The sequence below is a fragment of the Peromyscus eremicus genome, chromosome 12, assembly GCF_949786415.1.
Source record: "Peromyscus eremicus chromosome 12, PerEre_H2_v1, whole genome shotgun sequence".
Classification (NCBI taxonomy): Eukaryota; Metazoa; Chordata; class Mammalia; order Rodentia; family Cricetidae; genus Peromyscus; species Peromyscus eremicus.
Window position 1 is genome coordinate 7,536,331 of NC_081428.1, and position 25,982 is coordinate 7,562,312.

The following is a 25,982-nucleotide window of genomic DNA, read 5'->3' on the forward strand; positions in this document are numbered from 1 at the left end:
TTACAGCAAATGAATTTGAAATATATTTACAATGCCGGTTTTTATCTTATTCCTCCCCCCCTCCTTTTTTCTTAAAGTTTTGTCTTCTCCTCTTGTCCATTATTTCTCCAATCTCCCACAGCAGATGAGGCTTCTCGTTGCTCAGTCGGATTCTGAAATATACAGAGATGTTTCATGTTTCATCATCAGTCTGGACCTGCGCATGATTAGCTTCCTGTAAACTGTCAACAGGGCAGAGAACAATTGTACAAGTCTGCACCAGGATGAGGATGGGAAGACAGCTATAAGGCAGCCTTCTTACATTTCCAACCACCATCAGGAAAGGGTGGCTGAGTCGGGACACCAGGCAGCACCCCAAAGCCCTGGAGCTGTGAGCAGTATCCCATCTGGGAGTTTGGCTCAGCAGCCTACCCAGAGCAGGGAGCAACCCAAGAATACGGGGAGCCTTTGAAACAACTGATTGCTTGCATTTCTAACATTTTTCCTCATACTTCGAGCACCATCGAATTACATAGAAAATAGCAACAGCCTTTCGCAAAGAAGCGTGGCTGTGCACGGCCGGTCATTCTAAACTTTGCAGGGTGGGAATGCGGCGCTGATTACTGAGGCTGTGTGGGGAAAGGCGGAAGTAACTCCGTGTGATTGCAGCCATATTGACGGCATTGAAGCAGAACGCCAAACTGGCATCGAAACTCAAGTACAAGAGCGTCCCAGAGCCCTCTAGGGAGAAATCAGAGCCCGGAGGGCAATCTCTCCTGCCAGCACGAGGCTCTGGCAGGTTCATCCGGATCATTTGGCATGGAGCCCTTTCCATCCATCTGCCAAGAGGGGTCTTGGCTTTCCTGCGCAGCTCCAAAACAGTGATGGTGCTGAAGTACAGGCAACAGGTAAATGAGGTGGAAAATTTGCCTGGGTCTTAGACGCACCTCCCCTGCTCCTGACAGATCTTTTGGTCTGGTATACACAGGCCTATGTACATTCCCGTCATTTTAAGTAGTTGACTACCTGCCTTTCTGTTAGCGTTTCAAGCCTCCTCCCTCACACCAGTGTTAGGTGCCTGCAGTTACGGCCCACCCACAAAATCACGGGGACAGGGATGGAAAGTGGAGGTACCCCTTTGCATGCCAAGCCTAATGCCCCAATGGCAAACCAGGAGTCATGGCCCTCCACGAGTTCATGCCCCAGCCTCCGGCCTTGCGTGTTTGTCCTTTGGATTTGGGCTCAGTAGAACTGCTTATGTTTGCCTGGTTAGTATCAGTAGCACCAGACCCCAGAACCATCTCTTGGTCCAGTGTCTGTCCGCCCCCTCCTTCCCCCCACCCCCGCCCCTTGCAGTGAGCTAAAATCAGTTGCTTCTCTGGGATTTCGTAATGGTTATAGCTACTGCACAAAGAGGAAATGGAAAAATAGGAAGTGACCACAAGATGAATCAGCTGCTGCTGCTGCTGCTGCTGCTTCTTCCTCTTCCTCCTCCTCCTCTTCTTCTTCCTCTTCTTTTCTCTTGAGTTCTGCAGTTCTCACAGAACAGGTGAAAAGGAACGTTTTCTGGAACATCTGCATTACAGTTCCTCACACAGAATGCGGCCATTTCCCCCCTCCACTTTCTTTATGTTTACATTTATCTATCTATCTATCTATCTATCTATCTATCTATCTATCAATCTGCTATCTATCTATCTATCTATCTATCTATCTATCTATCTATCATCTATCCATTTATTTATTGGTTTTGGTTTTTCCAGACAGGATTTCTCTGTGTAGCTCTGGCTGTCCTGGAACTCGCTCTGTAAACCAGGCTGGCCTTGAACTCACAGAGATCCACCTGCCTCTGCCTCCCGAGTGCTGGGATTAAAGGCATCCGCCACCACTGCCCAGTTGTCTTGTTTACTTCTTATTGACTTCTTAATGCTTAGCTTCACCTTCCACACCCATCCCTCCCAATTGCAAGGTCCTCTTATTTATGTGCATCAGTGTGGGACCCTCTTGACCACCCCAAAAGTCATTTTCTGTTAAACATCTGGTAAGAAAAAAAATATAAAATACTCATGCAATTGATTATCTTTCAGTTGACAAAAATCATATTTTTAACATATAATGATAAGCCACAAACAACAACAAAGTAAACTGTGTAGTATGACCCCATATAGATTAATTTCTAAATAGCATTACCCCAAAATTGGATCATTTCTGGGTAGTGACATCATCTTTGGTAGTGAGATTATACACAAATATTTTCAGGTGTTACTTCGTTTCCTGAGATAAAGACTCACTATATAGTGCAGACTGATCTCACACTCATGATCCCCCTGCCTCTGCCTCTCAAGGGCTGGAGTTATGGGCATGCTCCACTATTCCCAGCTTGACCTTTCATATTATCATGTAACACGTTCCCTCGTTTTAGTCAGAAGTTGAGATCAGAATGTCTCTAATTGCTTCTTCACATTAGAGACAAGGCTTCTCACAGAACCCGAAGCTCATCGTGTTGACCAGACTGGCTACCCACCCGATAGAGAGGCCTGTCTCTGCCATCAGGGCAGGGTTTCCAGGCACAGGCTGCTGGGCCAGCTTTTCTGTGGGTGCTGGAGTCTGAATTCAAGTCCCCATACCTGCACGATAATTACTTTATCCACAGAACCATCTCTCCAGCTCCGGTGTTCTCAGTTTATATTCCTTCGTATTTTCCAAATTGTGTAACAATGAGTAATTTCATAGTAGCCAAAAAAGTTTGATTGATAAGATGACAACATAAAATTAGTTGATAATGATGACGATATAAAGACTAGTCTTTGCTGGGCTTTTTTGTCTTTGTGGTGTTGGGGATTGAACCTGGGCTCTAGTGAATGCTAAGCAGGGTTTTTACCACAGAGCCACACCTCTGAGGTATTTCCTATGTGCTTGGTATTGTAGCAGACACACAGCAGACATTATCTCCCAACCAAGGCTGTGAGCGAGGACTGTTATCTTATGACTTCCGCTGTACAGATAAAAGAAGCAAGCTCTTGGGCAGCTGAGGCAGGAGGATCAGGAATTTGAAGCCAGCCTGGGCTACACAGGGAGACTTGGTCTTATAAAACAAACAAATGAACCAAGTTCAATATTAGATACAGAAATCAAGTCAGGCAATCTCTCTCCAGAGTTTACCAATTTGAAGACATTTATTGATAAAGGAGAAAACGCTCCTGATGATTAAAATAATGACTATTTTTTTCATCCTGGGGAAAAAATTAGTGTGGATGTTGTATATGGGAATGGAATTGGGGAAGATTATATTTTTTTCTTCCTATTTTTCTAATAACCACAGGTTATTAGAATGATAACAAAATAGGCAGCGATGTTATGGATTGATTCATAAAACAACCACATAAAACATTTTTGTTTTTAAAAAAACGAGAGCTAGAGATAGCCCAGTAGTAGAGCACTTGGGAGGCCCTGGGCTCAGTGTCTGGCAACACACAGGAAAGGGCAGGAGAAAGAGGAGGAGGGGGGAGCTGAACAATACAGCCCTTCCTACACAGGTTGGCAGTGCCATTTTGTGGTGTTAATGATGATTATACATTGGCAGGACATGCTGGGACACACCTTTAGTCCCAGTGCTTGGGAGAGGCAAGATCATCTCTGTGAGTTCGAGAGTAACCTGGTTTACATGGTGAGTTCCCAGCCAGCCAGGGCTACAGACTGAGACATATATGTGTGTGTGTGTGTGTGTGTGTGTGTGTGTGTGTGTTATACAGCAGTGGAACAGCATTTCTTCAGAACCCACCAAGGACCTCTGTGTACACAGCAAGATCCCAGCACACGTTTCAAAGTAGCGTTGTCTCCATAGATACCGAGAGACAAAGGTGGCCATATGAAAGGGACGCTCTGCAAAGTTCGCTTTTTCCTCGTGTCCGTTTTTTCTTTCTTTGTTTTTTGGTTTTGTTTGTTTGTTTAAAGAAGAGGTAAGATGGCAGTAAGCCTCCTGTGAGGCGAACGGTCCTCCTCACTGAGTCTCGCTCACACCTGAAGCAGCAATGCATATCCGTCACAATCCAGATTGTTCAAGACAAATGCACGAAGAAGAAAAGAGATGCCACTTTCAATCAGGAGTTTAGACACTGCCTCCAAAGGACGCCCGCTCCCACGGCCATTCACGGAGGTCACCGCTTAAAATCATACCCTCCACTAAGGACCAAACTCAGCTTCTCTAGTTGTACATCAGCCTCGAGGCTCGGGGTGGGGGGCATCTTCTAGATAAAGAGAGGCCGCACAGTTTCTCGTTTGGCTTCTTGAGTGGAAGCAGCTGCCTGGTGCCCGGTGTCCTTTCTGGGAGACCACCACCTTGTCAGGGAGCCTGGGCGGCCGGCCTGGTCTGCAGAGAAACACTGCCATCTAGTGGGAGAAAGCAGCGCTTCTAGTCTCGAGGTTGAATGTTTACATTCGAGCGTTCCTAGGAAGAGTTTTTGTCTTCTTTCTACTTCAAAAGTTGCACTTCAGTGAACCTACGAAAATGTAACCAGACACTAACCCCTTATGGGAATTTCTGAAAACATAAGGTAGACAGGAAAGGAGCTGGGGGTGGGGGATGGATTGAAGTTCTGAGTATCACAGTTTGCCATGATGACTCTCCCGTGACCACTTGGTTCTCCATCCTATAAGTCCTTTTCAAAGCCTCCTCTGGGCAGCCCCATGGACTCGGGGTTTCACAAGTGAAGACCCCAAGGCATATCGGTACGTAGAAGTAGCAAAATCATTTACTCAAATAAATAGATACCTAAATCATAATTAGTTACAAATAGATTAAAAAAATAAGTTGTGAAAAGCGAAACTTTAAAACTTTGGGGAAAATATAAAAACTGCCCGTATAACTTCTCAAGCTCAGATCCCCCTGTGTGCATGATAAACAGTCCACCCGCTGAGCCCCGCCCAGCCCCCAACTCTTTGACTAGTCATTCATCTTTTAAGTGTTCACTCACTTTGTAGTTTTTAAAAACCAGTGTTTGAATTCCCTAATGTTTTATCTTCATATTTTTCTATCAGTAACAAAAGCAGCATGTAGGATTGCTTCCACAACAAATAACACGTTCCGCAGATGTATGTTTTCTTCCACGGAGGATGTGGCTTCTGTGGCGGTTTTGCCATCCTATTGGGGCTCTTTCTTTGCAAGCGCGTCACCCTCTTCTTGACTTTATCAGCCAGTTTCACACAGTTGCAGCATTTCCTGCTTTTGCAGGTGCCCTCTCTGAAGGACTGGGGTGTTGAGGTCCCGTGCCGGCTGACTCTGCACCAGTGAGCAGTGTCCGGAGCTGCTGCAGCCACCTAAAGCCTTTTCATCTCTGAATGTTAGAGATTTGTAAAAGAGAACAAAATCTTTTTTAATTGTTGCTATCATATATTAATCATATATAATAATGAGTTTCATTACGATACTTTCATACATGTACATATTATATTTTGATCTCTCCCTATTATATATACATACATGTGCATAATAATATATTTACATAATAATATAAATAATAATACAAAATGCAATAATACATTTTTATCTCTCCCTCTCACCTTTAACCTCTTCCCCATTCCTTCTAATCCCAATCCCCTTCCCCTTCCCAACTATGCCCCTCCCGTACTGTCATGGTTTTTGTGTGTGTGTGTGTGTGTGTGTGTGTGTGTGTGTGTGTGTATTGTCTCTGTGTGTGTCTGTGTGTGTGTGTCCCAATGAGTATCTTCAGGGCATCTTACAGTACATGGGTGCAGGTTTGTTTACAAGAGATGGGCACTTTACCAGTGGCTACATCGCTGAAGAAAACGTCTCTCCACCCCCATCAACTGTTGTCTGTGTATAAATCCTCAGGGTGAGACCCTGTGAGCCTGTGCCCCATTCATCACAGGGTGTTGCAGGTGATCACAGCTGCTGTGAGCTTAAGTGAGTCGACATGCTGCAGTCCTGTGTGCCTGGGAGTCGACACTCCACAGTCCCGTGTGCCTGGGAGTTGACACACTGCACTGCTTCCCCGCATCCTCCAGCTCTCATGTGTATTCCACCCCTTATTCCCCCACAGTCCCTGAGCTGTGGAAAGGGTGGTACAGATGTTCCTTTAAGGGATGGGCATTTAATTCTGACTTGTTCTCCATCCTTTGACCAGTTACGAATCTGCACTATCACAGCCCGGCCACACCAAAGCTTCTCTGACTGAAGCTGGAGCAGCATCAAGCTCTTGGCACAAACATGGCTATCAAAGGCATTTGACAGACACCATGAACAACAGTGGACTCCCCTCTAGGGCCTGTGACACCCCAGCAACAAGTCGCCCCGTGGCAGATCTGACTGTTTTCCCAACAGGCTTGTCGTGACTAACTGGCCTGTGTAGTCACTTACAGGGTCCACACCTGAGGAAAACTTTGACGACAGTTCCCAGCAGCCTGAAAAGCACAGTCTGGCACCATAGTGCCTAGACAGCATGGAGGCTAACCCAGCTCCAGGTCTTCTATTCTTCTTATTTTAAAGATCTATTGTATTTCTATTTATACATATATATGTATGTGTTTATGTATATAAACTATGAATGTATTAATGTATGTATGCGTATGTACGCATGTATGTATGTATATGTGTCTGTATATGTATTATGTATATGTGTGTCTGTGTATGTATGTATGTGTGTGTATATGTATGTGTGTCTGTATATGTATGTATGTGTGTGTATATGTGTGTCTATGTATGTATGTATGTACGTATGTGTGTGTATATGTGTGTCTGTGTATGTATGTATGTATGTATGTATGTGTGTATATGTATGTGTGTCTGTGTATGTGTGTATGTATGTGTGTGTATATGTGTGTCTGTGTGTCTGTGTATGTGTATATGTATGTGTGTGTGTATATGTGTGTCTGTGTATGTATGTATGTGTGTATATGTATGTGTGTCTGTGTATGTATGTATGTATGTGTGTGTATATGTGTGTCTGTGTATGTATGTATGTATGTATGTGTGTGTGTGTATATGTATGTGTGTCTGTGTCTGTGTGTATGGATGGATGAATACCAGTGTGTGGGTACCCTTGGAGACAACTGACTGCAGTGGCCATCGCCTGTACTAGAAAACCAAATCTCTTACTTGAAGGCAGCTTCTTAGGAGTAATTCAGTCAGAATGAGAAAGGAGATGAATAAGTCACGCAGTTGGCCTTTCCTGCCACCCTCTCTCCTGACGGAGCCCTCTCACCAAGACAGGAACCTGCCTTGTCTGGTTGTATGCTACCACTACCCACTTATGGCAAAGTTGCCTCTTCGTGTGTCGCGGACAGCACCTGTAACAAGAATCAGCGTTTCTACTAACACGTGGAAATGTCCAGCAGCAGCAGCAGGCAGAAAGTGCGTGGACATTCACGTAAAGGAAGGAAGCTTTGGCAAGGCCGTTGGGACGGCAGGGGTTAGGTCCGCCCGTGAGAACCACGTGTCACCAGTAGGCGGCAGACTCGGTCAGGCGTTCACAGTCCTGCCCGGCATTCCCAGGTGGCTTGCTCCCCAAGGTTTGACGCAGTCTGAGGGGATGCTCATGGTCCAGGTGGTTGGACAAAGATGAGTTCGTGGGTGTTTCACCAGGTGAGACATGAGGATAACTGGAGCTGTGAGGCACACCTGAGGACGGTACCACTAGCAGCCCCACGTCCAAGGCTGCAGTCGCTCTCTTGGGAGACGGAGCTTCATTGTGACACTTTCATATACGTACATCATACGTTTTGATCGCATTAACTCAGTCCTTACTGCTCACCCTTGTAGTCACCTGGGCCAAGGGCCTCTCCAGCTAGCTGGCCGATGCCCCGGAACACACCACGCTTAGCCGAATGTACAATCTGCTGAGTTTTCAGGACCTGAGATCGTTGACTTGCGCGGTTGCTAGCCCTCCACCCGGATCCATAAACCTGTCTGTGCCGTTACACTGGTTGTTAATAACCTGACAGTTGGTCTCTCAGTTCTTCCACCGGTCCCCTCCCTCGTGGACAGATATTTTACAGACTGGGCTCTTCGCACAATGGGTCAAGAGCCGACAGCTTCCTGGCAAAGGGCGCATAGGTTTGCGTTCTCTGCTTGAGCTGGGGCCTTGAGCTGGCCGGTTTTACATTGCTGTACACATAGCTGAGATCATCATCTTGTAAAAGGGAGGGTTTGCTTTTGTTCAGTTTTGAAGGTTTATGTTCACGGCTGTCGGCCCCGATGTTCGAGGCCTGTGGTGAACAATATGTCATAGCAGGGAATGTGTGGCAAGGCCGAGCTACTCCCTGCATGTGGCCAGCAACAGCAGGAGAGACAGAGCCCCGTGCTGCCAATGGATACCGAGACTCACCGGTTAGGGACCTCCACTCAGGTGACGCTAAGCTCTTCACCACGTGACAGAAAAGGATCTCCAGACCGAGCATGGTTTCCTAAGCAGAGACCAGGGAGTCAGATTGAAGCATGAGTGTACAGAGACGCCCCCTTAGGTGTCTTCACAACAGCTGCGTATGGATTCTGTTTTAAAGTTACATCCATCAAAGAATTGAAAGACGTTTACTAATGAAGTCTGGCCAGGCATGGTCCACACACCTTTAACTCCTGTACTCACAAGGTAGAAGCAGGCACATACATCCCTGTGAGTTCAAGGCCAGTCAAGGCTATCTTGTCCCAAAAGAAAAAAGTTGGGCCAACAAGAAGTTTGGCTCCACAGGTAAAGGTGCTGCCCTGAGTTCAATTCCTGGATTCCACATGGTAGAAGGAGGGAACCAACTCCCAATGGGTATCTTTGACCTCCAAACATACATACATACATACGTTGTGGCGTGCGTGCTCAGAGAGAGAGAGAGAGAGAGAGAGAGAGAGAGAGATTTGAAAATGGAAGTAAAGCTGACGTGAAGTATGCTCTTTAATCTTCTTTGCCAACCTCGATTTAGAATCACCATGGGAACACCTCTGGGTATGGTTAGGAAGGGGTTAATAGGAAGACTCAGCTTAGGAGGAAAGAGCCGCCCTCAAGGAGGGGGATCATTCCACAGGCTGGGGTCTGGCCTCATGAAAGGAATAGGAAAGAGGAGACACCAGGGTTCCTCCATCCCTGCCTCCCAACTGCAACTGCTCTCCCAACACCATGGCTCCCCACCACCGTGGACTGCAGCCCCCCAACCTGTGCGCCGGGAGAAGCCCCCTCTTCATTAGTTTGCTTTTGTGGGGTATTTCGTCACAGCAGCCAGAAGTAATTAATACAGCTGCCTCATTTATTCCTCTTAGCTTCAAGGGTTCCCTCGTTTGCAAATGGAATTGTGGGGCAGTTTTATCGGTGCATAAATAGGAAGTCAGGTTTAGAGGGGAGAGAGGAGTGCTGGGAATGTAAAACTCAAAAGCCACCTGCACGCATGGTCCATTTGTGTTTTGGTTTGTGTTGGTAACACTCTTGTTGGAGGCAGTGCTCAGGAATGCAAGGGATTCTCCACTAGGCAGTCTTCCTTGATTCTGTCCATTGGTTTGAAATGCTTGATGCTCAACCATCGAGAAAAGCAGGCCTGATTGGGGGGAGGGGCTTTTCTCCAGCCTCCCCCTCCCCCTTTTCAGGCATCAGTGTGCATGGTCTCACCGAGTCCTCAACTCAGCCTTTCAGAAAAGCCTCACACCCCAACTCCCAAATGAGAAAGTGGAGGCTCAAAGTTTTCAAAACTGTGTAAAAAGGTAATGTAGTCAAGACCTGAACCAAGGTCCGAGCTCCACTATGCCATGTATAGTGTGTGTAATAGTATGTGTGGTGTACATAGTGTGTACAATAGTGTGTGTGGTGTATATACTGTGTGTAATAGTGTGTGTGGTGTACATAGTGTGTACAATAGTGTGTGTGGTGTATATACTGTGTGTAATAGTGTGTGTGGTGTATATACTGTGTGTAATAGTGTGTGTGGTGTACATAGTGTGTACAATAGTGTGTGTGGTATATATACTATGTGTAATAGTATGTGTGGTGTATATAGTGTGTACAATAGTGTGTATGGTGTATATACTGTGTGTAATAGTGTGTGTGGTGTATATAGTGTGTACAATAGTGTGTGTGGTGTATATACTGTGTGTAATAGTGTGTGTGGTGTATATAGTAGTGTGTGTGGTGTGTATAGTGTGTAAGTAGTATGTGTGGTATATAATAGTGTGTTCACATTTGCTGAGGTTAGACTTTTCCTGGGAAGATATAACGCACACCTGACTACTCACTCCAGAAAGAGAAACCGCAACAGACCAAAGTAACAAAGTAACAATTACACCAATAGGCGACCTGGTGAGCCACTGAGTTGGTTTGTTGTTGCTGTGTTTTCTTTTGTTTTAGTTTTTCCAGACAGGGTTTCTCTGTGTGTAGCCTGGCTGTCCTGGAATTTGCTCTATAGACCAGGCTGGCCTTGAACTCACAGAGATACATATGCCTGCCTCTGCCTCCCCAGTGCTGGGATTAAAAGTGTGTGCCACCACCACCTGGCTACCAGCGAGTTTTTACCAGGGTCACTAACAGGAAGGGGGGAAGGGTTACTCACAAGGTACAGGGGTGACACAAAAAGACCTGCATTTTGGAAAAGCCCCAGCCAGCACAGTGGCTGGGAGAGCTGTTCCCTAGGCCCTGCACGCTTGCAGCTCCACAGGCTGGTCAGTCTGTTCCCTGCCAGTTGATTATCCACTTTTAGATGCTGGCAAGGTGCCCTGGAGCATCTTCCAAGTTTCTGTTCTCCCACATGCATGGCCTTCTCTTTACCTCTCAAACCTCCCGCCCTCCTGAGGCCAATGTTACAGTTAAGAGGAAATTGCCACCAATGGGACCACAAACCAGCAAGAGTAAACACTTGTCGGGTCCCTTTGTCCTGACTGTGATCTGGTGGTTTTCAGAAGAGCTCACTAGGCCTGGGACTGCCATCTCTAGCTAAGTTCTAGCTCAGTTGTTTGAGGACCTGGATCCCCCGGGATCCATGAGAAACTGCAGTTGTCAGACTACAGGAATCAGGAGAGGAATAAGCAGGTAAAGTGCTTGTTATGTGAGCATGAGTCCCAGTTCAAGTCCCCAGAGCCCACACAGAGCCGGCTGTGGAGTACATATGCCCATGATTTCAGTGCCCCTGGAGGGAGGAGAGGCACAGGGAACTTCTGTCCATCTAGACTAGGGTACACAGCAGAGGGGTGGGGGCGGGGAGGCAGAGAGGAAGAGAGAGAGAGAGAGAGAGAGAGAGAGAGAGAGAGAGAGAGAGAGAGAAACAAGGTGGAAGGTAAAGGCCAGCCTCTATCTGAGATTGTCCCCTGACCTTCAGGCGAGTGCCACAGCCCCCAATACAAACTTTTCCCACTCCAGTCCTGGCCATCTTTTAGGGCCCTGATCAAATGGTACCATTCAAATTCCCATCTCCCTGGCTAAAGGAATCCGCACCATCTCTAAGCTGTGCACGTATTATTTTTGTTCCTTTCTTCACATGTTTATCACAGTGAGCTTGTATAATCCCTCCTATTTATCTCCACATCCTTCAAGTGTCTTGGCCCAGTGCTTGTGTGTGGTAAGGTCTGTAGATGGATGGATGGATGGAAGAATGGATGGACGGATGGACGGATGGACAGGTGCTACTCTCTTTGGAACGTTGTTACTCCACATCCAAGCAATTATCCATCCATTTTTCTAGTCCCATAGTGCTTTACATTCGTGAGACCTGGCTCCATCCGACTGACTCCTCCCATACTTAGTAAACCCTCATTGGTCACTAAAGACCAGATGTTAGGGCACAGGGTGGAACCTTCATGAATGGGGTTAGTAGTCAAACAAGGAGAGCTGTGAGAACATGCCTAGAAGATTGGCTGTCTATGAGCCTAGACATGCCACACACACACACACACACACACACACACACACACACACACCCATCAGACATTGAAGCCTGGAGCCTGTCTTAAGTTTCCCTGTCTCCAAAGACTAAGATACAGTTGCTGTTTTTAAGCCTCCTGGTTTAGAACATTTTGTAGGAGCCTCAAGTGGACTAAGCCATGATTTAATGGACACAGATTCTTTTTTTTTCGTATTTACTTACTTTCAGGCTTCTAGCATTTAAAAACATGAGTTAATGAGAGAGAAGAAACTTTTGGAACAATCACAGTTTATACCAGCTGAGGCACTTACCACAAGTAACAATTTATCAGGCTTAAGAGCGTGGAACAAATCGTAGATGTAAAAGTATCGAGGCATCTCCTCAGTCCGCTATTAATCCATCCAATTTCCTGCCAGGGTAGACTTTCTTCCATTTGCGCTTCTCCTTTGGGGTCAGTCTACAGCGGCAGTACCCTCAGTTTCTTCTGGAAATTTCCCGGCTTACAGCCCCAGAGAGACAGGTTCTCTCCCGCTGTGTGGTTAATAAAACTGGTAGGCCAGCCAGCTTCCTTCTGGTTGCCACGGAAACCACCAGGCCACTGGCCCTCTGGAAACGGAAAAGAACAGCAAGTGAGAGACCACGAGACCACGCATTCCACCCCGGCTTGCAGATGAAACCAGCTGTCAAGCCAGGGTGAAGGATCAGTGGCCAGGGAAGAGATCCCCGCAGGCTGCAGATGGGAGAGGCAAGGCCCGGCGGTGGAGCCGCGAGACGTGAGTAGCGCCTCTGCTCTGTTTAAAAAGCCTTTCCGCTCAACAGACAACTTTAATACCTTCAGGCTTTGGGCTGCATGGCCGGAGGGGCTCCATCAAGGGCAACCTCCTTGGAACTGCCACAGCCCCCGAATATGTCACGGAAGGGTGGTGGGCTCCACCAAACACTCGGGGCTTCCAAGCAACTGGATAGCTTTCCACCGTTCTCTGCCTTCTAAAGGAAACACTTTTCAGGGCATTAAGCAAGGAATGAAATGGTCTTCTCATTAGTCCCTAAATAGACAGGAATCTGAACTTGTTTCTATTTTTAAAGATTTGGTTAGTCTCTTCTGTTAGTAAGCCTTTTCTACCTAGTAACAAGGAAAGCAAGCAGACCCAGATCCCGTCTCTTCTCTGTAGTGAATCACAGAGAACTTCAAGAACTCGGAAGAAGCAGAGCCTGGGATGCTTTGGCGCTTTGCTTTTATCCTTCAGTGGTGTCTACATCCCACTTACATGTCGGAGTTTACTCCTCAGACAGCATGGAATGAAAAGTAAATAGTGAACTTCTTAAATAAGCATCACAAGGCAGATTGTATAGCTAACTTAAAAAAAAAATGGTGCTTTTATGCAGAAGTGGGGAAGTGTGATAAATAACGAACAACTAAGACGAGTGTTTTAATGCAAGTCCCGTCGTCCATACGCACTCCTTCATCAATTTTATTCTTTTATAAACATGCTCTTGGCAGATTTTAGCAAAAAGTATGTGGTATATTTGGGGCGGGGGGAGTGTGGTTCAAGCATTGTATGAGATATTTACAGGGGGAAGTCCTTAGAAAATACTGAAAATCCAAACTTCAGTTGTTTGCAAACTTGTTTTGAATTTTATTTGTTTATTTATTTATTTATTTATTTATTTATTTATTTATTTATTTATCTGTGTGTGTGTGTGTGTGTGTGTGTGTGTGTGTGTGTGTAAGAGAGAGAGAGAGAGAGAGAGAAAGGGTGATTCTTCAGAAGTTCTTAACTTTTTTATTTTTAGATTGAATAATGCAATATGTTTGGAGGGGAAACATTTTTTTCATTATTTTTTTTTGACAGAAATAGGGCAGTTTCTGAGAATAATAGTTTCAGTAAAGTGTTTATGGAAATTAGTGCTTTTCAACGGCTCAGTCGTATTTTCCAGTTTTCCTTTCCACAACGGTTTTTCATTGCTTAAAACTGGCGAGTGATCAGCTTGGAAGATCCGGTGCCCAGTGGCTGGTGTCTGTGCCTTTAAGAGACAAGTAAGAGGTCAGCCGCATGGACAGCAGTCAGTCCAAACAGCCTGACCTTGTCTAGTGGGCAGCTGGGCAAAGCCATGGGTTCAAAAGCCAGTGAATAGATTACCTGAGCATATTTCAGGCCACTCCAAGGAGAAACTGGAAGGTTTTGCTCACTGCCAAATCTGTCATGCCCAGGGGAGGTACCACCCATTTTTGTGAGAGATTCCTGAGGTTCTCTCTGACCTGTTCTTTGTACCACGCTCCATACCCACATTAGCTGAAGCAGCACGTGGCCTATGTTAGCTTCTCTTCTAATGATGAGCTTGAACCGTACTGATTTATGCCTGCTTCTTCTACAAAGGGTGTTTCTGAAGTGTTTCTATAAAACAGAACCCACTTAATTCATCTCATTAAGCATACGATTTCCATAGACAGTTCAGAGGCCTCAGAGTCTAGCAATGGATTACGAGGTGTGGGACATCAATGGAGTCTGCCCATGGCCTTGGGCTCAGTAACAGCACTGCGTTTCCACTGTGGCTCCTTATGGTGTATTTGGCTGTCTGGGTTAAAGTCTGAGCCATTATTAACTAGATCTTGGATCTTTGACAAGTTATCCAGCCACTCTGTGTCTCCATATTCTAATAGGATAGTGGGGGGTTGCTATCTACTTATAGGGTTATTGCAAGTCAGTGGCCTGAAAACCTAAGCAGCACCTGGCACGTTCCATGTTAGCATTACTAAGTAAAGCCAGGTATGTGCCTGTGGTGCCGACTGGTCCTGTGGAAGGATCACTCGAGTTCAGGAGTTCAAGACCAGCCAGAGCAACATAGCGAGACCTATTCCAAAATAAAACTTAATAATCTAGTGAATAAAAATATGGAGAGTGCTTGGCCTGATGTCAGGCAGTTTCGGCAGGCTAGAAGGCTGTCTGTCACTTTGTAAAGGACATTGCCTTCTGTTGACAGCCAGTTTTTCTTCGTTGTTGGTGGTGGTATTTTTTTCTTCTCGTTGTGTTTATTATTCCTTTGAGAATTTCTTGCAATATGTTTTGATCATATTCACCCCTTCCCCGAGTTCCTCCCTGATCCACCTCCTCCCCTACCCACCCACCCAACTTTGTACCCTTTAAAAGAAGATAAGCCAATTGGTGCTGCCCATGTATTCTATAACGGGTGGTCTTTCACTGGGGCATGGGTGACAGACCAGGGCTACCCTGACTCCCCCTCCGTCTCCCAGCAGTTATCAACTGCCAATAGCTCCTTGGCTAGGAGTAGGACTAGTGTCCGCCTTCTCTCTCCATGCTGGGATTTTTGTCTGACTTGAACTTGCAAAGATCTTGTGCACACTGTCACAACCCTTGTGAGTTCACCTGTGTGTTGGCCCTGATGTGTCATTGTTTCCCTGTGCTCATCCACTGTCTCTAGCTCTTAGAATCTTTCTGGCCCCTCTTCTGTAAGAAATCATTACGAGTCTGTTTAATTCTATCTCAGTTTAACATAATAATAGTAATAGGTTATCCTCAAGGGCCTATGACCTATCCAACCATGGTTTCTTGCCCCAGTAACAGTGAGGACCAGGCCTTAAATTTGATCAGAAAGTGGTTGGTTACTCCTATGACATTTGTGCCACTATTGTACCAGTGGCCACATCTTGCCAGGCTGGTTGTGGTGGTTTAAACAGGAATGGCTCCCATAGACTCGTGTGTTTGAACGCTTGGCCCATAGGACATGGCACTATTAGGAGGTGTGGCATTGTTAGAGGAAGTGTGTCACTGTGGGGGCAAGCTTTGAGGTCTCATATGATCAAGTTATGCCCAGTGTGGCACACAGTCTCCTGCTTCCTGTAGATCAAGATGTTGAACTCTCAGCTCCTTCTCCAGCACCATGTCTGCCTGTATACCACCATGCTTCCTTCCCACCATGATGATAATGGGCTAAACCTCTGAAACTGTAAGCCAGCCCCAATTAAATGTTTCCTTTATAAGAGTTGCTGTGGTCATAGTGTCTCTTCACAGTAATAGAAACCCAAACCAAGACATTGGTCATTGCCATAGTTTGCAAGGTTCCTAGCAGGTTTAGGCTATTGATTACTCCTCTCCTCTGGTAGCATGCTTAAGACCTCTATGAAAATCACTTAAGACACTATGAAAATCAGCTGAAGCTCCAGGTTAGCACCAGCTCAATTTTTCCATGTTCTATGGCTCGAGAGTGTAGTGTCCTCAACAACACGGTCTTTCATAGTCTAGAGAGTAGACCAATCTCCATCATCCTAGACCCTATAACCAAAACCATGGCCTATAGCAATGACAATGACTTGTAATGTTTAAAGGTCCATGGGACTTCATTGGCTAACAACTCCAAAAGAGGTAACCTATTCCCGGCACTTGGCTTTTTATTTGTTAGCCTGTGATGTCTATTAGGGGCTTTGCTGCCCCACTACAGAGAAACTCTACCTCAACTCTTCATATCCATTATGTATTTTAGGAACTTTCTACACTCATAAGACTGATTTTGAAAGGGTTTCCATATAACTGTTTTTGAAAAGTCTTTAGTATTATTTGTCATTCCTGGTATTCACTCTTCTACCCTGTCCTCCAATCCCCCTAACTCACATTTAACCCTTCCTGTTCCATTATTTTCCCTTAATCTTTTATATCACTTCATTATATCTATCCTCCATTGAAAGTGTCCCATGGTCCATTACTAATTTCCTGATCTCTATAGGTATTCCAAATGAAATACTCATATCTGTAGATTCAAAGCTAACATAAATATGAGAGAAAACATGCAAGGTTTGTCTTAGTTTTGTTTTTTCTTGCTGTGAAGAGACACTATGACTATGGTAACTCTTATAAAGAAAAGTTTTCATTAGGATGGCTTGCTTACAGTGCAGAGGTTCAGTCCATTCTCATCATGGTGGGGAGCATGGCAGTGTGCAGGCAGATGTGGTGCTGGAGCAGGCAACAGGAAGTAGACTGACAGTCACACTGAGGGAAGCTTGAGCAAAAGAGACCCCAAAGCCTGCTCCAGTGACACACTTCCTCCAACAAGGCCACATCTAATAGTGCCACTCCCTTTGGGGACCATTTTCTTTCAAACTACCACAGTTTCTCTTTCTGGATCTAGGCCACTTCACTCCTAATGACTTTTTCCAGCTCCACCATTTACCTGTGATTTTCCTAATTTGTTTTTTTCATCACTGGATAATATTCTATTGCATGAATGTGGCACATGAATTATTCATCCATCAGTTGCTGGACATCTGGAATGATTACATTTCTTGGATGAGCAGCTATAGTCATCTTTATAGAGGACATGGAGTCTTTAAGGATATACCTGCTTGTGATGGATCTATTTATAGCTTTTTGAGGAACCTCCACACTGACCTCCATAGTAGGTGCACCAGTTTTCACTCCCACTAGCAGAGAAGAAGCATTATTCTCTGTCCACATCCTTGCCAGCATTAGGCGTCATTTATTTTTTTCTGATAATAGTCATTCTGACTGGAGTAAGATGGAATCTCAAAGTAATTTTAATTCACATTTCCCTGATGGCTGAGAATGTTGAACATTTAAAAATGTTTTTCAGCCATTTGTATTTCATCTTCTGAGAGCTCTCTGTTCAGTTTCATCCTCAGTTGTGAATTGGGTTGTCTGTTTTCTTGATGCTTAATGTTTTTCATTCTTTGAGTATTCTAGACACTAACAATCTCTGTCAGATGTATTGCTAGTGCTGTTTTTTTCCATTTTGTAGGCTGCCACTTCACTGGAATGATGGCACTCTGTGTTCAGAAGCTTTTTAGTTTCATGAGGCCCCATTTTTTGATACCAGGGTCCTATCCAGAAGGTCCTTTCCTTAGCCTATGGGGTCCAGTTCAGTCTCTATTTCTTTCTCTATCAGATATCAGGTGTTATGTTGAAGTTTTTTTTCACTCATTTGGAGTTAAGTTTTATGCAGAGTGAGAAAAAAGGACTCAATTTCATTCTTCATGTAGCTCCCCAATTTAACCAGCAGCATTTATTGAAGATGCTGTCTTTTCCCCATTGTTTATTGTTGGCCTTTTGTGAAAAATCAGGCATCTAGAGGAGTGTGGACCTATATGTGGACCCTCAATTCTATTCCACTGATGAATGTGTCAGTTTTTATGCCATATTATGCTATTTTTAATTACTATAGTTCTGTAGTCTATCTGGAAATCTGGGGTGGTGGTACCTCCTAGTTTTTCAGTATTCGATATCCTGGGTCTTTTGTGTTTTCATATGAAATTTAAGATGATTTTTTCCATTTCTGTGAAGATTTTTTGAGTTTTGATGGAGATTGTGTTGAATCTATAGATTGCTTTCGTCAGGGTGGCCATCTTCACAAAATGAATCTTACCAGTCCACGAGCACGGGAGGGCTTTGCATCTGTGGTATCGTCTTCACTTTCTTTTTCAGTATCTTAAAGTTTTCACTGGGTGAGTCTCTCGCTTCCTTGGTTAGGCCTATTCTAAGGTATCTTTAGACTCTTGTGCCTGGCACTGTTTCCCAGAGTATGGGTGTGTTTAGGAAGACTACTGATCTTTGCAGGGTAATTATGTATCCTGCTACTCTGCTGAACGTGTTTATCAGCTGTGGCAATTCCTGGTGGAGTCGTGGGGGTCTTTTATGAATAGTATCATTATATCAGCAAGTGAGGATATTTTGACTTTTCCTTTCCTATTTGTATCCTTTTTGTCTCCTTCATTTGTCTTCTTGCTCTAGCTCAGACTCCAAGGATTTTACTTTACAGGAGGAGGGGAAATGGACATCCTTATCTTGTTCCTGATTTTGGTGGCTCTGCTTTTGAGTTTTTCTCCATTTAACAAGATGTTAGCTGTGGACTCACTGTATAGTAACTTTATTATGTTGAGGTATGTTTCCTATATCCATAAATTCTTTAGGACTTTTATCATGAAGGGATGCCGGATTTTGTCAAAGGCCTTTCGTAGTTTCTATCCATGAGTTTCTGTATGTGATAGATTACATGTACTGACTTATGTTATAGAACCATCCCAATATCTCTGGAATGAAGCCAACTTGATTATGGCAGATAATCATTTTAATGTGTTCTTGAGTCCAGTTTGCAAGTATTTTGTTGTTGAGAATTTTTGCATGCATGTCCAATCAGAGAGATTGGCCTATCATTTTTTGTTGATACTGCATCGTTGTCTGGTTTTGGTGTCCAGGTAATACTTGCTTTGTAAAAAAGAACTTGTAAATATTCCTTCATTTTCTATTTTACAAAATAATTTGAGGAGTGCTGGAGTTGGTTCCTTGAAGGCCTGGTAGAATTCCACACTAACCCCAACTAGCTGGCCCTGGGGGTTTTTCAGATGGGAAATTATAATTACTGTTTGATCTCATTTGATATTATGGATCTCTTTAAATTATTTATTTCATCTTGCTTTAACTCAGATAAGTTGTATATATCTAGAAATGACTTCTTTTCATCTCTAATTGTATTAATCTCTCTCTCTCTCTCTCTCTCTCTCTCTCTCTCTCTCTCTCTCTCTCTGGCTAAAGTTTGTTGATCTATAGAGTCCCAAGTGACAGAGAATGGCTGGGAAGAGGTGACAGTCTCTGGAAGCAGCTGTGAGAATTTGGGCATGAATGGAGAGGGACTGGGAGGGAGGGCAGAGATAGCCTACCGGGGTCTACACCACATGGGCTGACTGGAGGGTCTCGGGTGGGAAGCAGCCTGGAGTCTGGTGAACCCAAACATGACTATCAGTTTTCAGGTTTAGCCTTGGGAACGCAGAGCTTAGGGATGGTAAAAACTGGCACTAGAATTTCTCTTCTACCTAGAAATCTGAATTTTCTTGGGGGAAAAAAGAGCTGTATGTTTGACAGATGCTTACTAAACATTCAGGAAGAACCTGCAGGTCAAATGCTGCACACCTGAGCCTGAAACCTAAGGAAGAGGTTAGGAGATTAGAGAGGTTAGATGATCGTCAACATGGATGAAGTATAAAGCCAGGAGCATCATGAAAACCCTGGGGAAAGAGGATGCGCTAGAAAAAAGGAAAAGGCCATGAGCTCGAGCATCCAAGAAGGACAGGGGAGGGGGGTGAGACAGAAGGAGCAGCTGTGGGCACAGTAAAAAGCCCAGGAGCCTCGGTGCCACAAAAGAATAGAAAGCTCACTCTAGAAGGGAGCAGGAGCTCCCAGGAGACAGGAGGAAGCAAATGTCTATGAGTTTGAGACCAGCCTGTTCTACATAGCAAGGTCAAGGTCAGCTAGGGCTACATAGTGATACCCTGCCTTAGAAGAAGAAAGCGGAGGCAGAGGAAGAGGAGGAGGAGGAGGAGGAGGAGGAGGAGGAGGAGGAGGAGGAAGAGAAGGAGGAGGAAGTAGTTAACTATGTCAAACTGTGGTGATAAGTCAGCAGCAGTGAGACCAGTGAATTAGCTGTTGGATTGGGAATGTTGTAGGGCAGGTCTCTGAGAAACTGATGGGAATGATTCTAATAGTGTAATTACAAAACCAAGCCTGACTGAAGAGGCTCACAATGCTCACACAGGTAGCAGGCTATACGATCACAGATCTGCTTAGCAAGGCTGGTTTTTAATGTATTTTATTGTAAACTGGTTTGATACTCAAAGAAAAGTAAGTTTGGAACAAGCACTGTCCGTTATCCATGGTAATAGCTGTGTCGCCAGCCTGATAAAGTTTCCTGAAAGACATGAGAGCTGAAGGCAACTTAAGAAACGGACACGGTTTCTCAGCAAATACAAAAAATAAACTGTCCCCAAACTGAAGAGGCAATGTAAGCAACACGCAGGAGAAATCAAGTCAGAACTGGAAAATAAAACATGCTGGGAGCCCAGAGATGTACTCCTCCCTGAATACACACCACTCAGGGTTCATCCCAAGATATTCCTTCATGCCTCTGCCCTCCTCGTTTGGGGCACTTCCTAAGAGTCTGCTTCCCACTTGCATCTCTGAAGTGCCTGGCCTCCACTATTACTGTTGTAGTTCCTTTTCCTGTTGCTTGGATAAAATACTCCACAAAAGCAACTTAAAGGAGAAAGGACTGATTCTGGCTCACAGTTCCTGGGTACCATCATGCTGGGGAAGTCAATGGCAGGATGTGGAAGTAACTGGTCACATTGCTTCCAATCAGGAAACAGAGGGTGATGTACGTCTGCTGCTGCTCAGCTTCCTTCCTTCCTTCACTTAGTCCAGGAGCCCATCCAGGGAATGATACCGCCCACAGTGGGCAGATCTTCCCATCCCAATGAACACAATGAACATAATCCTCCACAAGCATACCTAGAGACCAATCTCTGAGGGGATTCTAGATTCTGTCAAGTTAGCAGCTAATACTAATCATTACAGCCATTAAGAAAGCCAGAATCTTCTCTGTGGCTATAGGTCTGAAGAATTCATTTGGAGTAGTTCCTATCCACTTCGTGAGCATTTGATTTAGCCCAAATTGTGATGCTTAGATTATCTCATGGAGCTCCTGCCATCATAGAACAGGTTTTGGAGAGTCAGGATGCACTCTTTTTAATAAGCATGTTTTAGAAGAGTTAGGTTTGTAGCTAGAGTTTCCCTGCCTGGCCCACAGTCAGGACAAATCTCTCTCACCCGCCAGTCCCACAGCCTCTCAGACCCGACCAAGTAAACACAGAGACTTATATTGGTTACAAACTGTATGGCCGTGGCAGGCTTCTTGCTAACTGTTCTTACAGCTTAAATTAATCCATTTCTATAAATCTATACCTTGCCACGTGGCTCATGGCTTACCGGCATCTTCACATGCTGTTTCTCATTGTGGCGGCTGGCAGTGTCTCTCTGACTCAGCCTTCCACTTCCCAGCTTTATTCTCCTCCTTGTCCCGCCTACACTTCATGGCCAACCAGTGTTTTATTTATTGACTAATCAGCAACACATTTGCCATACAGAACATCCCACAGCATAGGTTTGCCATAAAGAACACGCAGATAGCACAGAGAGGCTCTGTGTGGAGAAAACATCTTACCTTAGTTCATTTGTTACAACTCATGAGCCAGTATCAATGTATCATTGTAGCAAACTAAAGCTGCTTCGATTTGATCAACTGTCTTTGTTCTTTTCCCAGATGTCATGTTAGTTTTAGTCGTAACATCTGGAAGTAATTTTTAAAACTCTTTTAAAAAAATCATTCAAAAAAGGAATAAAGTTTAAATGTCCTTTGCTTCCAATATTTGCATCTTAAATCACTCAAGGAAAACTTTATTGTTACTTTTCTTTCAAAGTTCAAAGACCTTGAACTTGAAGGCAGAAGAAAAGAAAAAGCCTAAGACTCATAGGTAACAACCAGCTGGAGAGACTGGAAATGTAACAGTGGTAGACCTCAAGTGAGGGACCTGAAACCCCTCATTGTTCTGGAAACAGGCAGATAAAACGGGAAAGGCCTGGCAGCCTTTCTTGTCTCTCACTCACCTCAAAGTGATCAGTATCCTACTTATGCCTTTGGCAACCTCAGCCAGGATCCTAGCCCAGCGTTTGAGCAAGGTTCTCCTGGAGTTAGTTTTTAGACCACGCTCCTGACAGGTTGTGGGAGGGTTTCACAGCAGTGGCTGTCACAATCCCTCAACCTAGGATAAGGGCAAGGTTTTGTCCTGCTCATCAGTGTCTGTGAGAACTGTATTGTTGGCTCTCTGAATCCACAGGTTCACTATCTGTAGACTCAATCAGCCTCGGATAGGAAATATTCATGAAATATTTTGATGTCTATACTGAACATGCATTCTCTAAATAATGTAGCAAGATGACTATATAGCATTTATATTGCAATTTAATACAATTTTAAGTATACAGGAGGATGTATATTTGTGTTATATGCAAATATTGTGTATATATATATATATATATATATATATATATATATATATATATATATATATGGCTTACATATAAAGTCTACAGGTTTGGCTATCTGCAAGACTGTGAGGCAGGGTATTAGAATCACTTCTTGGATATCATGGGGGCATCTGTATACCTATTAACTCTCTGTTTCTCAGGCTTGAGAGGGTTGTGGTAGGAGGTGTGAGCACTCAAGGCCTCTGACATGGGGCTCATGAACCCCATTCTAAGCAAGTGTGTTTAACCCCATTCCCTCATCAGATTCATAGGGAAGGTCTGAGGCCAGCTCAAACCCAGGCTAGACTTACTGGCAAAGTTACAGAAGCTTGAGGGAAACCTCATGTATTTTTGCCCAATATATATGGCTTTTAAGATGATATAACACCCAATAGATAAGACAGTGACCTCAAATGCTTACCGTCTCACACCCACACAAAAACTCATCAGGGTTTCCCTGTCGTGGCTGAGCCACTGGATGAAATTCTTGCTAAAGAACAAAGTGGATTTTGCTTTTTTGTTGTTTGTTTTGTTTTTAGAGACTGGGTCTCTCTATGTAGTCCTGGCTGTCCTGGGACTCACGATGTAGCCCAGGCTGGCCTTTAACTCCCAGAGATCTGCCCGCCTCTGCTTCTTGAGTGCTGGGGTTAAAGGTATGCGCTACCATACATGGTGGGATTTGGCTTTGTTGGAGCCAGAGCTTTGCTATGTTGCCCTGGCTGGTCTGATCTTGCCCCTGCCTCAGCCTCTGGAGTCACTAAGATGGCAGTGAAATCTTGTCTGGCCTGCTTACCGATTTGATGACGTGATACATTCCACAGTTCTAGAATATCAAAGGCAAAAAGCAAACAAAGACCAAGCGGGTCCATCTTTGGCTTAGCTGTGGTGGGGATCATTAGAATAATCCACTCAAGGCACTCCTGTCCATCAGGGTCTGTGCTGAGGGCTGGAGACCAGCTGTCAGCAAGACAGTCAGGGCTTTGTCACAGCAGAAACCTGATGTCCACAGCACATCTGCCCAGCATCTCCCCAAACAAACAAGTGGGCCAAGCCCATGCCTGAAGGGCCGCTTCTTTCTGGAAACCCCCAGGTCTCCCCTTCGCCTGTGGAGCTCTTGGAGGCTATGCACACTTCCTGTTTTGTAGTCACAGAACTGTCACTGCCTTTTTCTTTCCCGTCTCTTCCTGTGATCTTTCATAAGGACCCCAATAGGTATGGTCGGCTCCCTATCTTTAGAGCCTTAACTTAATGCCACCTGAGAAGTCCATCTTGCCATTTGCTATGGTTTGAATGGGAAATGTCCCCCACACGCTCATGTGTTTGAATATTCGGTCCCCAGCTGGGGATGCTTGTTTGGGAGACACTGTAGAACATTCAAGAGAAGGAGCTGGAGAGATGGCTCAGAAGTTAAGAGCACCGACTGCTCTTCCAGAGGCCCTGAGTTCAATTCCCAGCAACCACATGGTGGCTCACAATCATCTATAATAAAAATCTGGTGCCCTCTTCTGGCGAGCAGGCATACATGCAGGCAGAACACTGAATACATAACAAATAAATCTTAAAAAAACAAAACAAAACAAAACAAAAAAACCCACATTTAGGAGATGGGGCTTAGCTGTTGGACACATATTACCACTTTGTAAGCTTATCTATCACATGTACCAGGGATTGGGATAGAGGCATCTTTAGGGGCCACTGTTCAGTCTGCCTATCATTTGGTGGGACCAGGAAATCAGAAATTGTGTGTTTGGGGACTGGTAAAATGGCTCAGCGGTTAAAAGTGCTTGCCACCAAGCCTAACAAACTGAGGTCAATGCTCAGGACCCACAGGATGGAAAGAGAGAACCAACTCTCCCAAGTTGTTCTCTGACTTCCACACTCACTGTTGCAGGTGGGCACCCCCACCCCCATGCAGAAAATAAGCAAAGGCAATTTAAAAAATAATGTATTTTATTGACATCAGTACTCCTGCAGTTCCTTTAAATATTTCACACACACACACACACACACACACACACACACACACACACATCTGACTTAGTAGATATGGGAATGGACAATTAATTCCTTCAGTTCCCAGGTTAACTCACTAATGATTTCAGGACTCCCTATTTCTATAATTGGTCATAATTCTGAATTGACTTGTTACAGAAAAATATGAGGCAAAGAGGGGAGTTTTCCACTGAGACTGTTCTAGAATCAAACTGTTGGTACAAGATGCAGTGATCATGCCAGGTACTTCTAACTTTGAAGTGGCTTCTTGGTATGTCTTGACAGGGCGTGCTGACAGGGTTCTAATACCACTACGATTTTGGCACTGGGAAACTTTGTGGTTTGTGAACAGAGCTTAGTACCATGGTTGTTACAATGTATTTATATAGCAGTAATAGTGCTTAGGAACATTTGGTTTGTTCGGTTTCTAACCTGTGTGGTAGGAGTATCATCCGGCACCACATTAAAATACATGGGACTCAGAATGACTCTCAAGTTGGCCCAATCACAACTCTGTGAACAGTCACAAAGACATTGAGTTCAGTAATGACCCAAATTGTATTCTTGAAGCTAATTTTGCCAAAATTTCAATATCCGAGATGTAAAGTTTTACTTTCCTTTTTTCATACCAACAGGTTTGTGAGATGATAGTAAATAGTTTACTATTAAATATCGAAGTTAAGCAAATTGTTTAAGTCACCCAACATGCCGACTGCACCAATGATGGTGTGCTTGGGTCCTGCCTCACTGTGGACTCTGTAAGCCACAGTGAGAGAGAGATGCATGATCTTCACCCACAGAAGGGTGACTACAGTGTCTGGCACTTCGGAAGGCCATGTGACAGTGCAGTGCTCATCCCTTGTGCTGCTGTGGAATGTGAAGAAGAAAGAAAAACAACACATTAAGAAAAGGTCAGCAGGAGATCCAAGTTCACTGAACTTTCTGCTTTATGAGTTCTGAAATATTAAGCAACAAGGACATCATTCCCCTTTAATACCCACCACACTGTTTATCTCTGACCTGCCCCCTGCAGTGGATTCCTGGAACACACCCAAAGAAAAGAGAAGTTCTGGAAACTCAAGAGGCTTTCTGGGATCCTACACGAAGACTTTACAGTGTCCCTGTGAGCGTCTTGCCCACTGTTACATGAGCTTTTCCTGGGGAGACATGAACAAACGTCTACTCACCCCAGTAGGGCACCAGTGACAGACAAAGTCCCATCTCACCCAAGGCCAGCTTGCTGAACCAGTGAACCTACTGGGCTTGCTCACAGGTGTCGTCATCGCA

At 44.7% G+C, this 25,982-nt stretch overlaps 1 protein-coding gene and 1 long non-coding RNA gene across 2 annotated transcripts in view; one reads left to right on the top strand and one right to left on the bottom strand.

The window, feature by feature from the left end:
• On the bottom strand, window positions 1-12,514 carry LOC131922428 (uncharacterized). The gene is made up of 2 exons (XR_009382280.1): window positions 12,132-12,514; window positions 1-152 (listed from the first exon to the last, which is right to left on the bottom strand). It is a non-coding gene; the product is annotated as an uncharacterized LOC131922428 (long non-coding RNA).
• Window positions 12,434-25,982, top strand: part of C12H21orf62 (chromosome 12 C21orf62 homolog) — a 27,248-nt gene continuing 13,699 nt past the window's right edge. Inside the window, exon 1 of the mRNA XM_059277220.1 lies at window positions 12,434-12,593. The gene's annotated coding sequence lies outside the window, so the exon portion shown is untranslated. The remainder of the gene's footprint in view (window positions 12,594-25,982) is intronic.